Source organism: Anomaloglossus baeobatrachus, chromosome 7 (genome assembly GCF_048569485.1).
Source record: "Anomaloglossus baeobatrachus isolate aAnoBae1 chromosome 7, aAnoBae1.hap1, whole genome shotgun sequence".
Classification (NCBI taxonomy): domain Eukaryota; kingdom Metazoa; phylum Chordata; class Amphibia; order Anura; family Aromobatidae; genus Anomaloglossus; species Anomaloglossus baeobatrachus.
This window is the reverse complement of record NC_134359.1, coordinates 119,317,764-119,335,413: the sequence shown is the minus strand read 5'-3', so window position 1 is coordinate 119,335,413 and position 17,650 is coordinate 119,317,764. Positions and strand designations below refer to the sequence as shown.

Below are 17,650 nucleotides of genomic sequence, written 5' to 3'. Positions count from 1 at the left end.
TTGTTTTTATGTCTGAAATTTGTTATTACTGCTCTCTATTGTAGTAGTCATACACAGCCTGCTTGTGGCAGTGACTCTTCACTATTTTCTAGCTGCAAAGGCTTTCAGTGATTCACACATTAAGTTTGGAGGCAAGATGACACCTTCTACGTAAGTCTGGAGGAAGGGGGTGGCTAAGATAAAAAAACACTTCCTTCTTACTAGACTATCGAGCTGCAATTCTTTCATGTTGCTTGTAAGTATTTTTTCATAATTATTAGGAAAACTGTATAATTAATAATGTAATTTAACTTTGTTAATATAAGATTAAGCTTTTCTTGTATGCTGCGTGAATATGTGATAAGTGAATTGTATATAGTAGGAACATGTACAGTCATGTTTACCATAGCCATAGCTATCTAGGAACCAATCCTTGGTAACTTGCAGGTGTTTTGCATATACGGAGCAACAGAGCAGGTGAGTTAGTGCTGGAAGACTACATACAAAAGTAACTGTACACACGCCATGCACTACCAGACTAGCTCCCTACCCAGTACATGAGTACAAGTACTTACATTGAATATTATGCATGTGACTTTAGCTTGCGTGAGTGATATTCCCTCTGTTCTATGCCTTTTGAACTCCGTATTAATAAGATTTATTTCATGATCTCTAGGGCAATCAATATAGCACAGCCTTGTACGGTGTACTCAGAGACTTCTTTACTAATAAACATGCAGACCCTTAAAGGGAACCTTTCACCAGATTTAAAGTAGAAAAAAATGCAGCTCACCACTATGGTATCAGCTGCTTCCAGAGTAAATCACTTGATCCAGCACAGAGAGACCCAGGCAGAGGGATCCACAGCAAATAAATGAAATAAAAAAACTCCAGCGGATCATAGACTTGGATGAAGTAAAATCTTACATCTTTATTTGTGCAGGTTTAAAAATCCACATCGCAGGTGGTATCCACAGAATCAGGATAGTATTAGATTATATCATCCAATGCATTTCATGTTTTCTGTGTGGGCGTTTGCATGTTTTCTGTGGTATCACGGCCCTGTGGGCGTGATACTATGAACTTACATCAGCGACGTGACTGTCGCTACTTGAGATCCCAAGCATGGGCACTTACCATTCCCGCAGCCTTGTTCTCTGGGTGCTTGCTTCTCGTCTTCAGACCCGCTCTGGGCGTGACCGAAACCGCAGGAGTTTTCTGAGCATGCACAGAGCATGTCTGAAGACGATAAACAAGCACCCTAATAACAAGGCTCTGGGACTGATAAGTAGGCATGGGATCTCAAGTAGTGACGGTCACCTCGCTGATGTAAATCCATGTTGTCACATCCACGGAAAACATGCAAACGCCCTCAGGGCGATGAGACGCCCATGGGGCTACAGGCCCTGCTCATTTACATAGGGTAAACATAAATAATAAAACACATTTTTATATATTCACATTACACATTAATAAAACACAGTGATGGGTAGGAAGGGTTTAATAACACACACATTACACTGTTTGTAGGTTAGAATGCATAAATGACCTGACAGGTTCCCTTTAAGGGGTCTCGGTGCAATATTTGGACCTGATCCCCCCTATATGTTGGTTAGTTGTACGGGCCCTTGTGGCGTTCTAAATCCTATAAAGACATTCGAGTTGCCCTCCTTAACATTATGTAGCAATGTATCCGATCTTGGTTTAATGTACCCCATCCTGGGCTCTTGGTAAATATGTCCCCATCCAGGGGAGTAACGATCGCGGTCGCAGGGGTCGCCACTGCGACCGGGCCCGGCCCTTCAAAGGGCCCGTCCTGGACCTCAGCACTTAGTTCAGCTGAATGTGAACCCGAGTACCACATCCAACTGACGTGTTGCAGCACTGAACCCAGTCTGGACCCTGTGCTGCAAACTGCGGCGGAACATGGTCACTGCAGCCGCTCTGAAGAGAGTGTACCCTCCCTCCTGCATGTCATCGCTCTGTAGTCGGCACTAGCAGGAGCGGAGGCTCCAGAGGACACAATGGAGCTGTAGTGAGTACTGGAGCTCCCTGAATGATTTCTCTAGCCTCACTGCCCTCTTCTGACCTCATATTTACCCCTCACAGATGCACTCTCTTGCCCGCTCCCTCACTCCTCTCTTCCACCTATCCTCTTATTTGCCCCTCACACCTGCACTATTTTGCCCCCTCCCCACTCCCCTCTTCTCTCCTTCACCTATCCTCCTATTTGCCCCTCACAGATGCACTCTTCTGCCCCCTCCCCCAAAGATGCACTCTCCTGCTCCCTTCCTCACAGATGCACTCTCCTGCCCCCTCCCCCACTGCCGCCCGATGATGCCTCATTGCTGTCCTATGATGGTGGCCTAGCCTCCTCATCTTCATGGTTTGCTGCCAGACATCCAACTTTCTTATTTCTTTGTGTATACAGTGTGTTTAAAAATGCAGACATATACAGTATTTAACATAAATATATAACAAATACTAGCTGTAGTACCCAGGCGTACTGTCTCTCTGTCTCTCTCCCAGTCTCTGTCTGTGTGTCGCTGTCTGTCTGTCTCTGTCTGTCTCTTTCCTTGTCTGTCTGTGTCTATGTCTCTGTCTGTCTGTTTCTATCTCTCTGCCTGTATTTGTATCAGTCTATCTGTCTCCATCTCTGTATCTGTCTGACTCTCTCTATCTCTGTGTCTGTCTCTATGTGTGTGTCTTTCTGTCTCTCTCTTTCCCCGTCTGTCTCTTTCCCCGTCTATCTCTTTCCAGGGCTGTCTGTTTGCCCGTCTATCTCTTTGCCTGTCAGTCTCTTTCCAGGTCTATCTCTTTCCAGGTCTATCTCTTTCCAGGTCTGTCTCTTTCCAGGTCTGTCTCTTTCCAGGTCTGTCTCTTTCCAGGTCTGTCTCTTTGCCTGGCTGTCTCTTTGCCTGGCTGTCTCTTTGCCTGGCTGTCTCTTTGCCCGGCTGTCTCTTTGCCCGGCTGTCTCTTTGCCCACTATCTCTTTGTCCGGCTGTCTCTTTCCAGGGCTGTCTCTTTGCCCGTCTTTCTCTTTCCCGGTCTGTCTCTTTCCCGGTCTGTCTCTTTCCCGGTCTGTCTCTTTTCCGGTCTGTCTCTTTCCTCGTCTGTCTCTTTCCTCGTCTGTCTCTTTCCCGGTTTGTCTCTTTCCCGGTCTGTCTCTTTCCAGGGCTGTCTCTTTCCAGGTCTGTCTCTTTCCCCGTCTGTCTGGTTCCCGGTCTGTCTCTTTCCAGGTCTGTCTCTTTCCCCGTCTGTCTGTTTCCTGGTCTGTCTCTTTCCCTGTCTGTCTATTTCCCTGTCTGTCTCTTTCCCCATCTGTCTCTTTCCCCATCTGTCTCTTTCCAGGTCTGTCTCTTTCCAGGTCTGTCTCTTTCCCCATCTGTGTCTTTCCAGGGCTGTCTCTTTCCAGGGTTGTCTCTATCTCTGTCTCTTCGCCCGTCTGTCTCTTTCTGTCTCTCTCTATCCGTCTCCCCACTGACATCTTATTACCTCACACATAAGCTTCTTATACTAAGTTTATTTTGTTCCTATAGCAACCACTAACAGTTGCTATTAATAGCCTATAGCTTGCAGCTCCACTCAGTATAAGGGAGGCAGGATTTTTGGAGAGTAACTGTAAAGCGCTGGGTTAAATTTTCCCGCCCAAACATAGTCTATGACGTTCACTGAGTCACATGGAGTGTCTGTGTAAAATTTAGTGATTGTAAATGCGACAGTGCGGATTCCTTTAGCAGACATAGACACACACACACACACACACACACACACATACACTCAGCTTTATATATTAGTGTGTATGTCTGCATTTGTGTGAATAAGTGACTGTGTACATGCGACATTTTAGTGATAAAATTCAGACATTAACAAGCATAAATAATACTAAAAGCACCAAAAAACCCTCTAAAAAATGGCAAAACTCGTGTACCATTAAAAAAACAACTACCATTTTATATGCAAAATGAATAAATCTATGATGTTATTTTTAGCACAAATATTCACAGAAAAAAAGGTGAATGGGGCAATATACAAGGACGGAAACATATAGGAGGATGGGGGACAAAGATACAAGCATGGGATGGGAAAACTGGATGCTGATGGAATAAGGCTCTTTCCCTCGGGACCCAGCTTATGCATTCTTTGCTATAAATTTGTGCCTGAACCCCACTTTCCCATGCTCTACTAAACATCTTTCCCTCAACACCCAGCTTTCCATGTTCTATAACACAACTTTCCCTCAGCATGCTCTGCTATACATCTTTCCTTCAGTACCCAGCTTTCCTATGCTCTGTTATCAAGGGCAAGTTGGATGCTGAGGTAAAGATGTACAGCAGAGAATCGGAAAGCTGAATGCTGAGGTAAAGATGCATAGCAGAACATCGGAAAGCTGGGTGCTGAAGGAAAGAGGAATATCAGAGCATGGGATAACTGGGTGCTGAGGAAAATATGTATAGAAGACCATGGGAAGGCAAGGTGCTGAGGGAAAGATCCGAGTGTCAGCATAATTATCCTGTACTCCGAGCTGGGGGGGTGAGAGGAGAAGGGGGAGGGCGGGTCGGAGGGTGGCCCAGGTCAAAATTTTGCACCTGGGCCTATTGAACTCTAGTTACGTCACTGTCTTCATCCTAATCCCCTTCCTGGTTTATACTGTATGTCACCATCCTGGTATACAAGTCCTTATCCTAGGCCCCTTCCTGATATATATGCCCGAATCTTGGTATACATGTCCCCATCCTAGTATATATGTCCCCATCCTCAGGCACACATCCAGCTGAAGCAGGCGCTGAGGCTCAGTGGGCTCCACCACCCCCGGACCTTTGTGACCGTGTTTGCTCCACCCCGTGTGTCTTTTTAGGACTATCCAGTCTCGCCTGAGCTCTTGTGCTCCTGACACTGATTTAGCATCTGGGATTGAAGAATGTACACTATTTAGTTATACAAGGTTTGTACATCACTGGTAAGGCTACCATCCTGCATCTGAAGTCGCTATAATCCTGTCCTAGGTACTAAACCAAAAAGAATTTCAGATAGAGATCTATTTTATCTCTGGCTACTGTGGATAAGAGTGTTAAAACTTAAAACATAACCTTTATTTTATGATATTTAAAATGACAAACACATGTCCACCGTGTACAATAAAGCCAATCCTCATTTGAGGGGACACTTGAATAATATTAAGAAATATATTGTAAGAACTAATCAAATGTGAGTAGCCACACTATCATGAACCCAATCAGTCAGATGTCTCAGGCAGAATGAAGTTATACATAACCCTGGGAAGCAGGCTCGGACTGACCCAAAGGAGAGTAGAAGGATCCTCTGGGGGGGCCTTTTGCAGTAATATGTCACTTACCCCCCAAACTGATCAGTAGTTGTCACAATACACTTGTTTCACTATGTACAGACAAAGTAAGCATCTCATCATTCATTTTACACATTGCTCAGTATATTATTATATGGAAACATAGGTAAATTTGTGAATGTAATATTTGCATTAAGTTGATCAGTGGGCCCCCAGAGTCAATATTACTATTGGACCCCTGCTGCCCCAGTCTGACACTGCTGGGAAGGACCGGGGCCAATTTAGCTAGTGTCTCAGTTAGAAAAGGGGGATACATAACCATAGGGATACCGAGACACCAATCTTCCTGACTATTTTCAATGAGAGCTGTATACCACTATAATGTTAGGGTCTTATTGAATAGGAATTAGTCTGGGTAGTGCAGCACTACTAGTGCTGCAATAATTTGGTCGAGCTGTTATAGTTATCTCCCTTATACGAAGGGCTGAAGTGTAATAATTTCTTGGTTTTTTTTTAAATTAATAAATGGCTCATGGTATACAGCTTTCATTCAGCAAATTTAGGAAGAATGGGGTCAATCTGAATTTGGCACTGGTTATGTATAACCATTTTCTGACTCAGATAGGACGTAAATTAGCCCTGGTCCTTCCCACGGTTTTGTATAACTACAGTATATTTTGCCTGAGACACCATGACATATTAGGTTTATGATAGCATGGCTCCTCAGATTTGATTAGTTCTTACAATATGCTTATTATTATCCAAGTATCCTCAAATTATGATTGGGTTGGATAGGTTTTATTGTTTATGGTGATATATTTGTAATTTTAAATATCATTGAATAAAGGTTATGTTTTAACACTATTGTTCACCTAAGCCAGTGATATTGTTTAAATATACTGGACATATTGAGTCTTATAACGTGTTTTTCCAAAAATAAGACACTGCCTCATTGTTTTTTTGCTCCTAAAAAGCGCTAGGGCTTATTTTTGGAGTATGTCCTATTCTTGGAGAAACATGGTTGGGGTATGTTTACCCCCCAAAAAAGCAGACCCCCCTTCTCAGGAGACTTAAACTTACCAGACCCCGGATGTCTGCGTGGCTCCCAGGTCTTCCCTGTGATCTCTAATGGGCACTCCTGGCAGGTATGCTCCACGCCGTCCTCCCCTGCTTCTGTCCAACACTCACATACAGTATATCAGATCACACTCATACAAACACACATCAGATCACACATACAATCACTGATCAGATCACACACACACTTCAGATCACATACTCATACATACACTTATCAGATCACACACACAATCGCCGATCAGATCGTATACACACACACACACACACACTCACTAGTCACGCACCACATCTGGGGGTACAGAATGCCTCCGGCCACAGGGAAAGATGGATCGCATTGCTGTAGGACTCGGTGGTTGAACGCATCGCATGTCCTGTAAGCATTCCATCCGCAGGTCCTTGCGTTCCACCGCACTGCGGTTCAGGATCCTGCCGGCCAGAAGAAATCAGTATTGCTGGATGTGGTGAGTGTATGTGTACGATATGATGTGTATGTGTGTGATCTGATGTGTACGGGTGTGAGATCTGATGTGTGTAGGTGTGCGATAACTGCAGGTCTTGCCGCTCGGCGTCTGGTGAGTCCGCTTTCTACAATAAAGTGTCCTGCAGTATCTTTAACTTTTTTAGCTGCATGAACACTTCATTATTGAACCACAGCTAGGGCTTATTTTTGGGGTAGGGCCTATATTTAAGCCTTGCTTCAAAAATGCTGAAAATCCTTGCTAGGGCTTATGTTTGGGGGAGATCGTATTTTTGGAAAAACACAGTAGGTCCTCAAAAGTGAGACCTATTTTCTACTTTACTGTATCTTATTAAGGAAAAAATTAAAAACAAGTATTAAGTCCATGGCTTGCCATTCTCCTCCTTTCCTTCTGGATTTTTCTTCATCAGGGAGGGACGATGAAGGTAGATACAGTGCCTTGCGAAAGTATTCGGCCCCATTGAATTTTTCAACCTTTTCCCACATTTCAGGCTTCAAATATAAAGATAAACATTTTAATGTTATGGTGAAGAATCAAGAACAAGTGGGACACAATTGTGAAGTTGAATGAAATTTATTGGTTATTTTAAACATTTATAAAAAATAATAAACTGAAAATTGGGGCGTGCAATATTATTCGTCCCCTTTACTTTCAGTGCAGCAAACTCACTCCAGAAGTTCATTGAGGATCTCTGAATGATCCAATGTTGTCCTAAATGACTGATGATAATAAATATAAGCCACCTGTGTGTAATCAAGTCTCCGTATAAATGCACCTGCTCTGTGATAGTCTCAGTGTTCTATTTAAAGCACAGAGAGCATCATGAAGACCAAAGAACACAACAGGCAGGTCCGTGATACTGTTGTGGAGAAGTTGAAAGTTGGATTTGGTTACAAAAAGATTTCCACAACTTTAAACAAGCCAAAAAGCTCTGTGCAAGCGATCATATTGAAATGGAAGGAGTATCATACCACTGTAAATCTACCAAGACCCAGCCATCACTCAAAAATTTCATCTCAAACAAGCAGAAGACTGATCAGAGATGTAGCCAAGAGGCCCATGATCACTCTGGATGAACTGCAGAGATCTACAGCTGAGGTGGGAAAGTCTGTCCATAGGACAACAATCAGTGGTACACTGCACAAGTCTGGCCTTTATGGAAGAGTGGCAAGAAGAAAGCCATTTCTCAAAGATATCCATAAAAAGTTAGTTTAAAGTTTGCCACAAGCCACCTGACAGACACACCAAATATGTGGAAGAAGGTGCTCTGGTCAGATGAAACCAAAATCGAACTTTTTGGGCACAATGCCAAACGATATGTTTGGCGTAAAAGCAACACAGCTCATCACCCTGAACACACCATCCCCATTGTCAAACATGGTGGTGACACCATCATGGTTTAGGCCTGCTTTTCATCAGCAGGGACAGGGAAGATGGTTAAATTTGATGTGAAGATGGATGGAGCCAAATACTGGACCATTATTGAAGAAAACCTGTGTAAGTCTGTGTGGTGCCCCTGACCTGGTCAGGCACCACTGAGTACTGCACCCACGCTGGGTGAGTACAAACAGGTAATGCCAAAGGCTGAGTAGGGTGTGCACGTACAGACACATAGTGACCAGGCCTCACACACGTCATAGAGGGGACCCCTGGGCAGACCCAGGAGGGGGCGTGGCCTCCACATCTCAGCTAGTGGTGAGTGGAGAAGCTGGAAGCTAGTGAGGCAGTGGCAGTGAGTCAGAGAGAAGCTGTGGAGGAGGACACACAAGCCGAGTCTGAAGCAGAGAGCGGGCACGCAGACACGGTAGTCAGACCCTGCAGGTGTAGTGGTTGTTGGCGGGGGAGTTCGGTTGCCACACAGTCAGCCTGAAAAACACCTCAGGAAGAAGCGAGGTGGTTGAGTACGGGGACTCCTGATAGACCAGGCACGCACAGGGATAGGTCCCTAGAGCCATACATGCATTTAGTGGTCTGCTATAACCTGCCGGTGAGGGCACTCGAGGTGTCTCACCAACAAATACAAAGTCTGCAGCATCAGCAGCAACGAGGGAGCCCATAAGTGAGATAGGGCGAGAAGCCATCTTTACTTGGTCCACGCTGCCAGCAAACGGGCCAGAAATGGGAGAAAAGGCAGTTGCGACTTCCCTGGATAAATCCCATATACTTCAAGTCGGGGGTTATCCGAAACAAAAAGTGCTAGGAAGGCGAGCATACAGTCACCTCTATACCAGCCTGAAGGATACCTGGTTCTCCCTGGTCCATCTCAGTATCGCCCGGGTTACCTCACAAAACCAGCTGAATGTGAGTAAATAAGTTGAAAGACATCCTTGGACTGCGACTGAGTTATTCTGCGACCTATAGTTCCATGCACATACACCCGAGCCCCTGGGGCCAGCCTCACTCTCTGGAAGCCATAACACCAGACTGCAGACACAATCAGCACCAGACTCTCGTTAAACTGCAGTGGCGGTCCCCTATCACCCTGACCGCAAAACCGAGAGTGGCGTCACGACTCCTATGAAAGTGAACCTGACATACATGTTGTCGAAAGGGTTCCTACAGAGAAGTCCCCGCAGTGTCCCACAGGCGACTGCTGCAGCGCTGTGGTGGGCGACTCATCTGCAAAAGACCTGAGACTGATTTGTCTTTCAACAAGACAATGATCCAAAACATAAATCAAAATCTACAATGGAATGGTTCACAAATAAACGTATCCATGTGTTAAGGGGGCTTTACACGCTACGATATCGTAAATGTTTTATTGTCGGGGTCACGTCGTTAGTGACGCACATCCGGCGTCATTAATGTTATCTCAGCGTGTGGCACTTATGTGCGACTTAAAACGATTGCAAAAGTGGCAAAAATCGTTTGCCGTGGAGAGGTCGTCCTAAACCAAAAATCGTTCAACGCTCATTAGCGATATTGTTCCTCGTTCCTGTGGCAGCACACATCGCTGTGTGTGACACCGCAAGAGCGATGAACATCTTACCTGCCTCCACCGGCAATGCGGAAGGAAGGAGGTGGGCGGGATGTTTACGTCCCGCTCATCTCCGCCCCTCCGCTTCTATTGGATGGCTGCCGTGTGACGTCGCTGTGACACCGCACGACCCGCCCCCTTAGAAAGGAGGCGGATCGCCGGCCATAGCAACGTCGCAGGCCAGGTAAGCCGTGTAACGGGGGAGCGAGATTTTGTGCGCGACGGGCAGCGATATGCCCGTGTCGCACAAACGATGGGGGCGGGTACGCACGATAGCGATATCGTTACTGATATCGCTACCGTGTAAAGCCCCCTTTAGAATGGCCAAGTCAAAGTCCAGACCTGAATCCAATCGAGAATCTGTGGAAAAAGCTGAAAACTGCTGTTCTCAAACGCTCTCCATCCAACCTCACTCAGCTCGAGCTGTTTGCAAAGGAACAATGGGTAAGAATTTCAGTCTCTCGATGTGTAAAACTGATAGACACATACCCCAAGTGAGTTGAAGCTGCAATCACAGCAAAAGGTGGCGCTACAAAGTATTAACTTAAAGGGTCCGAATAATATTGCACGCCCCAATTTTCAGTTATTTATTTTATATAAAAGTTTAAAATAAGCAATAAATTTCATTCAACTTTACAATTGTCTCCCACTTGTTGTTGATTCTTCACCATAAAATTCAAATTTTTTATCTATATGTTTGAAGCCTGAAATGTGGGAAAAGGTTGAAAAATTCGAAGGGGCCGAATACTTTTGCAAGGCACTGTATATGGCACTTTAAATATGTGTGGGTCAGTTTACATGTAATCACTATACCTCTTTTTCTAGTTACATCCTTGAGTCCCCCATTTTTATATGATATTTGAGATTTATCTGCATTTGCATCTGTCACTTCAAACATGTAAATGTTATATACTTTTGCGAGACTCTATTACATTATTGTGACATATCTACATTCCTATTGCACCCCTACGTAAGAAGTGTCATCTGCCCAACCACCGCTCCCCTAATTGCATGTTTTTTACTTTTTATTTGTTTTTATGTGTGATCACCAAAACCCCTTTGTTGTTCAATAAAATATGTTTGCACATTGAAACTCCTATTTCTCCTGTCTTTATATTTCCATTATGGAGTTTGTGCCTCCGACAGAGTGGCCCAAAGGTGGCACTCATCTGCAATTATGGATGATATGGTGTTATGGAGATTTGCTTATTTAATCTTTATTAAAATGTCAACACAAATTCAAACAGAATTAAAAACATGTAAAACCACATTAAAAAGAAGCAGCCAATGGAGTACACATAATGAGGTACAACAATAGGTGAACAACAGCATTAATAATAAAAAGGTACACCATAACAAATGAAAATAACACAAGTACTGTGGTTTTAGCCTATAGGCTCCTTCACACACGACATCGCTGAGATTGTTGCTGAGTCATGGTTTCTGTGACACAGCAACGATCTTGCCAGCGATGTTGTTATTTGTGACATCTACCAATGATCAGGGCCCTGCTGTGAGATCGCTGCTCATTCCTGAATATTCTAGTTCATTTTTTGATCGTTGGTGTCCCGCTGCGCCACATACATCACTGTGTTTGACGCCGTAGCAACGACGAGCGACCTCGCTTACGACGCTGAACCCAGCGACGTGGTCGTGTTTTTGCTGTGTATTTTAACAACGCCCTCTCAACTCCGATTGGTGGTCACAATAGCATTGCGATTGGGTGACTTGCCGAAGATGGCAACGTAATAGTGATTCCATTCTTTGTTCCATTCTTTGTTCCTAAGCATTTCAACACGCGGTTTGCGGTAGCGACTTTGTCTGCTCCTGAGGTATATTAGGATTATTTTCTCTTTGCATGTAATAGCATTTGATCTACACTATGCAAGTCTCTTTGCAAATAACCTTGCTATTTAATCCCGTTTGGAGCATTGTACCCATTGACCTGACTATCCTTGTTATCTAGGTGCATATCAGAGTGACATTATTATTGAATATGTTAGGAGTCTTTTTGGCCAGTGTACAAGCCATATGTGTGTGTATTTCTACTGCCTATTTTTCTGAAATAAACCCCCTCTTTTGTGTCCTCGCCAAACTACCTCATATTCTACACAATTGTATTATTAATGTTTGTACTATTTATATAAATGAATAAAATATATGAATTTTACTGATTGGTTATGGCATTTTGTGCCTTGTTTTTTAAAATATCTGTGCATCTGTAGAATACTGCCCTGATGGCGGCCCTGACCTCCACCCAGCCCATTACCCCGCTAATAACTGTATGCAGAATTCATTAAAGCAGGACACAAGTTTGAAGCAAAAGAATATTTTTATACAATCAAATCAAATAAACAGTAAAATAAACACTACGTCATTTGAAATCATTACACAAAATAAACCAACAATCAAACTACAAATCTTGATAATATGACGCAGAATCTCCATATTGTTGCCTTGACAAAGTAAACAGTTGTGAAGATTGCGGTACTATGGGATACTGCGGGGGGCCAAGCTGGAGGTGTTGCAGAGGTTCCATCCTCCTCCTCGGCGTGCTGTACACTTGTGCCCATGAATTCTGCTGACATGGATCACAATCGTACACAGAAGACGAGTTGGTCAGTTTCTTTGCTGCAGCCTTATTTAGCACCTCCATCATGACCCTTTCCGCATGCATGCGTTGATTTTCATCCAGCTTACGGAGTCTTTCATCCGCAAACTGGGCAAATCCGCAAATGGCAGGTTTGTTCTGCTGATCCATTATATGTTTAGCCAAAGCCAAGAGATATGGTGAAGGCGAGGTGGTGGCCTTCCTTTTCCTGCCTGAGGAGAGCCGCCGAAGTAAAGCTTCTTCAGCAGTCTCCTCTGAAGTCCTGGCGATGTCGTCATCTCTGCCACATCTTGGTGTCGACAAAGCTTCACAACGATCCTGCGGGAACAGAAAAATCATGTTAAAGCAAAACCCAAATATCACGAGCAGCAGTCACATGGGTATACATGCCCTGGAAACTAATGTGAGGGGCAGGCTAGTACTACAGTATATGAAATGTCATTAAACGGTATGAAAATTGAGTGGGGTGAAACTAGTAAAGAAGTATGCGTATCTGAACTGGAAGGGATAACTTTTGAAATCTGCAACATTAATCATAGAAAACCAGATTAACTATATTCAATTGAATTATGCCATGTACATACAAAGTTTCAGTGGTATTTATAGGGAAGCAAATAAGGTACTTACATCTCCAACTGGGGTGTCAGGCCGGATTTCAGGCTCTTCTTCCTCACCTAATGTCACCATGCAACCTTGATCGTGGGTGCGAGCAGCTGCGGTCTCCCTCGGAGGAGACTCGCACCCCCGCAGATCAGGACCCGCTGCGTCCAGGACACAGTGAGTCCTGATCTGATGATGAGCACATACTCTAAAAGCTGCTTTACACGCAGCAACATCGCTAGCGATGTCGCTAGCGATCGCACCCGCCCCCGCCGTTCGTGCGTCACGGGCAACTAGCTGCCCGTGATGGACAATATTGGTACTGCGTGTCACACGCACATACCTTACTAACGATGTCACTGTGGCTGGTGAACAACCTCTTTTCTAAGGGGAGGTTCGTGCGGCGTCACAGCGACATCACACAGCGGCCCACCAATAGAAGCGAAAGGGTGAAGAGCTGCCGCATTATCGACACTCCCACCTCGTTGCCGGAGGACGCAGGAATGCTGTTGTTCGTAGTTTCCGGGGTGCCACACGTAGCGATGTTTGCTGCCTCAGGAACGACGAACAACCTGCGTCATAGAAGGTCAATGACATTTGGAAAATGAACGACGTGTCAACGGTCAACGATATTTGAGGTAAGTGAGAACGTTAGCAGTCGCTCGTACATGTCACACGCAACGACGTCGCTAACGAGGCCGGATGTGCGTCACGAATTCCGTGGAGGCCGGATGTGCGTCACGAATTCCGTGACCCCAGTGATATCTGGTTAGCGATGTCGTTGCCTGTAAAGCGGCCTTTAGAGTATGAAGGTCTGGAAATAAATGATGTTCAATGCCACTACTGGCACCACCATCAAAGGGGCCCTGATGTGAAAAAGAGACCTAGATAATGAATCAAGTATAACACATAAGGAAAGAATCCGTCTCATCTAGCAGTGGTGGAAAAAATGAAACATATAACCAAAGGAAAAAAAAATACTTATCAAGGTAAATAAGGAGACAATGTGCTATAAAAAATAAGGCAGCGTGCCCCCACGCGTATCACCACAAAGCAATGTGGCTTTCTCAAGGGCTGGGTTCAGAGTAAGAGAGTTGAGCTGAATACCTCCATATATATATTTTATTATCAGGAAGTCAAGACATGTGGGTTAAAGTATCTTGTGTGGTGTGGTTAAGAGGTTATGACTCAGATAAGTGAACAGGTGATGGATCTAATCATCTTATATGCCTTTGTTTTAACGCTGAAGATATACCCAAAAGTGTGAATGCGCGGGAATATACTTAACCAAGCTATGAATGTGTGATTGTATCTATTAACCATCATAAAAATTGACAACTTTGGGCTAAAAACATTTTAGTGGTAAAATAAAAATGTACTTATTCTTTTTCACTACCCAATGGTATAAACTTCTGTGAGACACATGTGGTATCAGCATGTTTGTGCCACCCCTGCAGCAATCGAACTCCTCGGGTCCGGGGATGCCGTGGCTTGAGGATCTCTGGACCAGGGTGCTTTCGGCCTCTGGAAAAGAAAGGGGAAGTATTTATAGAGGATAAGTGTTCGTGACGCCACCCGATGTTCGCGGTAAGGAGAGTGCCGCCGCTGCCGATGGGAGTACGCGGGGAGATGGAGTGGGGCAGCCAGATGGTGATCCCTCCACGGGTAGGGGAGACTCCGGGACTCTAGACATATAATTGGCGGGTAACGTTGTGCAGGCTGTGCGGGCTGGCAGGACGCAGGGAGTGCAGTGTAATCACTCAGGCTGTGTAGATGTTGGTGCAACCATTAAGCAGACTCTGATACAGAAGTAAACCAAGTCTCTGGGTTCCGCTGCCACTCTGGGGAGCTCGTCCGGGAATCCGTCGCCGCTGGTATTGCTTAGTGGCCCAGAGCCTGCCTCCATGCACATGTAGATAGATGTTTCTGAGTGACCCTTCGGCCTGAAGCGGTCAGGGTCCTGCGCCCTATATTTAAATAGGGGAGCTGTGCTCTCGATGGTTGAAATTTGGGATTTCAGTGGGTCACATAAGCTGGAAAGCCCTATCCCCCTCGTTGTGTTGGTGCCTTTGAGCTCTGAGCTCTTGGGGAAAGTTCATAAAGAGACTATCCTGATCTAGGGTCCTGTACCCCACCGTGCTCAGTACTGGTCTGGTTACTGGACTTTCCGGTACCGACCGTTCTCCAAAGCTAAGTCTGGGCACCCTTCTCCAATACCCTGCCACTGGGTCTCCGACTCCTCCGGTCCCAGACCCCCGTCTGCGACCCAACCAAAGTCACCCAGGGAGCTACAACTCCCTCAGCTCCTCACTCTTTGAGGGCTACTCTAAGGGCGGCTTTGCACACTACGACATCGCAGGTGCGATGTCGGTGGGGTCAAATCGAAAGTGACGCACATCCGGCGTCACCTGCGATGTCGTAGTGTGTAAAACCTTTTTGATACGATGAACGAGCACAAAAGCGTCGTTATCGTATCATCGGTGTATTCTCCGTCATTTCCATAATGCTGGTGCAGCGACAGGTACAATGTTGTTCCTCGTTCCTGCGGCAACACACATCGCTGTGTATGAAGCCGCAGGAGCGAGGAACATCTCCTTACCTGCGTCACGGCTGCTATGAGAAGGAAGGAGGTGGGCGGGATCTTTACATCCTGCTCATCTCCGCCCCTCCGTTGCTATTGGCCGCCTGCCGTGTGACGTCGCTGTGATGCCGCACGGCCCGCCCCCTTAGCAAGGAGGCGGTTCGCCGGCCAGAGCGACGTCGCAGGGCTGCTAAGTGCATGTGAAGCTGCCGTAGCGATAATGTTCACTACGGCAGCTATCACAAGATATCGCACGTACGACGCGGGCGGGGACTATCACACTCGACATCACAGCATCGGCATGCGATGTCGTAATGTGCAAAGCCCACCTAAGGCTAACTATGTCCCTCCCACCAGTCTGTCTGACCCCTAGGCAAGTGGCTCTTTTCCAGCTAGACCACCCACTGGTGTGCCTGACAGGGTGTGGTGCGAGGTGTGGTTAGGATTTCAGTGCTGATGGAAGCAATACCAGTAGTTAGGATCCCAGAATCATGGGGGATGAGTTCTGCACCATAAGATAAAGGAGTGCAGTCCCCTGTGACACCCTGATAGAGTCAGGGGCGTCACATGTTCACTGCACTCCCAGATGAAATCATTGAGGGGTGTTGTTTGTGAAATGCGGTTACTTATTGGGGGTCTGCTTTTCTATCACCTCAGGGATTCTGCCAATGGGACATTTCACCCTCAAACCATTCCAGCAAATCTGCACTGAAATATGACACTCCTTCCCTTCTGAACTTATCATTGTGCCTCAAAAGCAGTTTTCAACCCCATATGGGGTATTGGCGAACTCAAGAGAAATTGTACCATTCATTTTTTCCTATTACCCTTTTGAAAATTAAAACCTTGGGGCCAAAACAACATTCTATTTTCAAAAATGGGAAATTTCATTTACTCAGCCCAATATTATACAATTCTGTGAATCGCCTGAGGGTGAAAAAAGTTCACTATACCCCTAGATAAATTCCTCGAGAGGTGTAACCAAAATGAGTTCACTTGTAAGGGTTTCTGCTGTTTTGTCATGTCAGGGTCTCTTCAAATGTGACATGGTGTCCGCAAACTATTCCAGCGAAAATGAAGCTGCAAAATTCAAATAGTGCTCTTTCCTGTCTGAACCCTGCCGTGTGCCTGAAATGTAGTTTCCCACCACATATAGCATAACGGTGTATACAGGAGAAATTGTTGCACAACAAATTGTAATTGTATGGTCTATTTTCTCCTGTTTCCCTTATCAAAATTAAAAGTTTAGGTTCAAAGCAACATGCTTGTGGGAAAATGTATTATTTTTCATTTTTCCGGCTCAATGTTAAAAAATTCTATGACGCACCTGTGTGATCAAGGTGCTCACCCCATATTTAGATGAATTCCTTCAGGGGTGTAGTTACTAAAATGATCAAATTAGGGGCTTGACAAACGAGACAAGCGCCCGCTATCTATTTCAGCCACTTTTGCAATTAATATGGTGCTTCTTTCCTTACCAACCCTGCAGTATGCCCAAACAGTAGTTTTCCACCACATATGGGGTATCGGTGTACTCGAGAGAAATTGCAAAACAAATTGTCCAGTCCTTTTTCTCCTGTTAGTCTTGTGTAAATTAAAAAAAAATAGGGAAAAAATGTGATGCCCCGGACCCCAGGGGTCACAGGTCACAACATTCATCACATACACCCCCACACTAGAAAGGTACCATCAGTCAACCACAAAGACCTGATTGCCTCCCTCAGTGTTAGACACGCCCCCCGAGGAGTCTGCTGGCCTATGGCAGGAAGACAGTTCAGACAGTAAGTTAGTTCAGACGGTCAGTGCGGACAGACAGTTCAAACAGTCAGGCAGGCAGACGGCAGTGGCCGCCTGCAGGATACCGTGATAACGACCAGCGGAACCGTAAGGGACCGGGACAGGGTAGTGGCCTGCCGGAACCGAACCGGGGAGCTAACTGGATACCGGAGCACCAGGCAGGGTACTCAGACCCCGACTAGGCTATATGCCACCACCATAGTCAGATTAACTGATTGCGGTCTGAACCTCAGGGGTTCAT

The 17,650-nt window shown here is 45.4% G+C and overlaps 1 protein-coding gene across 3 annotated transcripts in view; it reads left to right on the top strand.

Annotated features, from left to right (window-relative positions):
• The first annotated feature begins 200 nt into the window (after positions 1-200).
• Positions 201-17,650, top strand: part of LOC142245978 (caspase-8-like) — a 118,540-nt gene continuing 101,090 nt past the window's right edge. For 2 of the 3 annotated variants that reach the window (XM_075318982.1, XM_075318984.1), the window contains exon 1: positions 202-235. The gene's annotated coding sequence lies outside the window, so the exon portion shown is untranslated. Of the gene's footprint in view, positions 236-17,650 lie in introns of all 3 variants that reach the window. The other variant, XM_075318983.1, reaches the window with a different exon arrangement.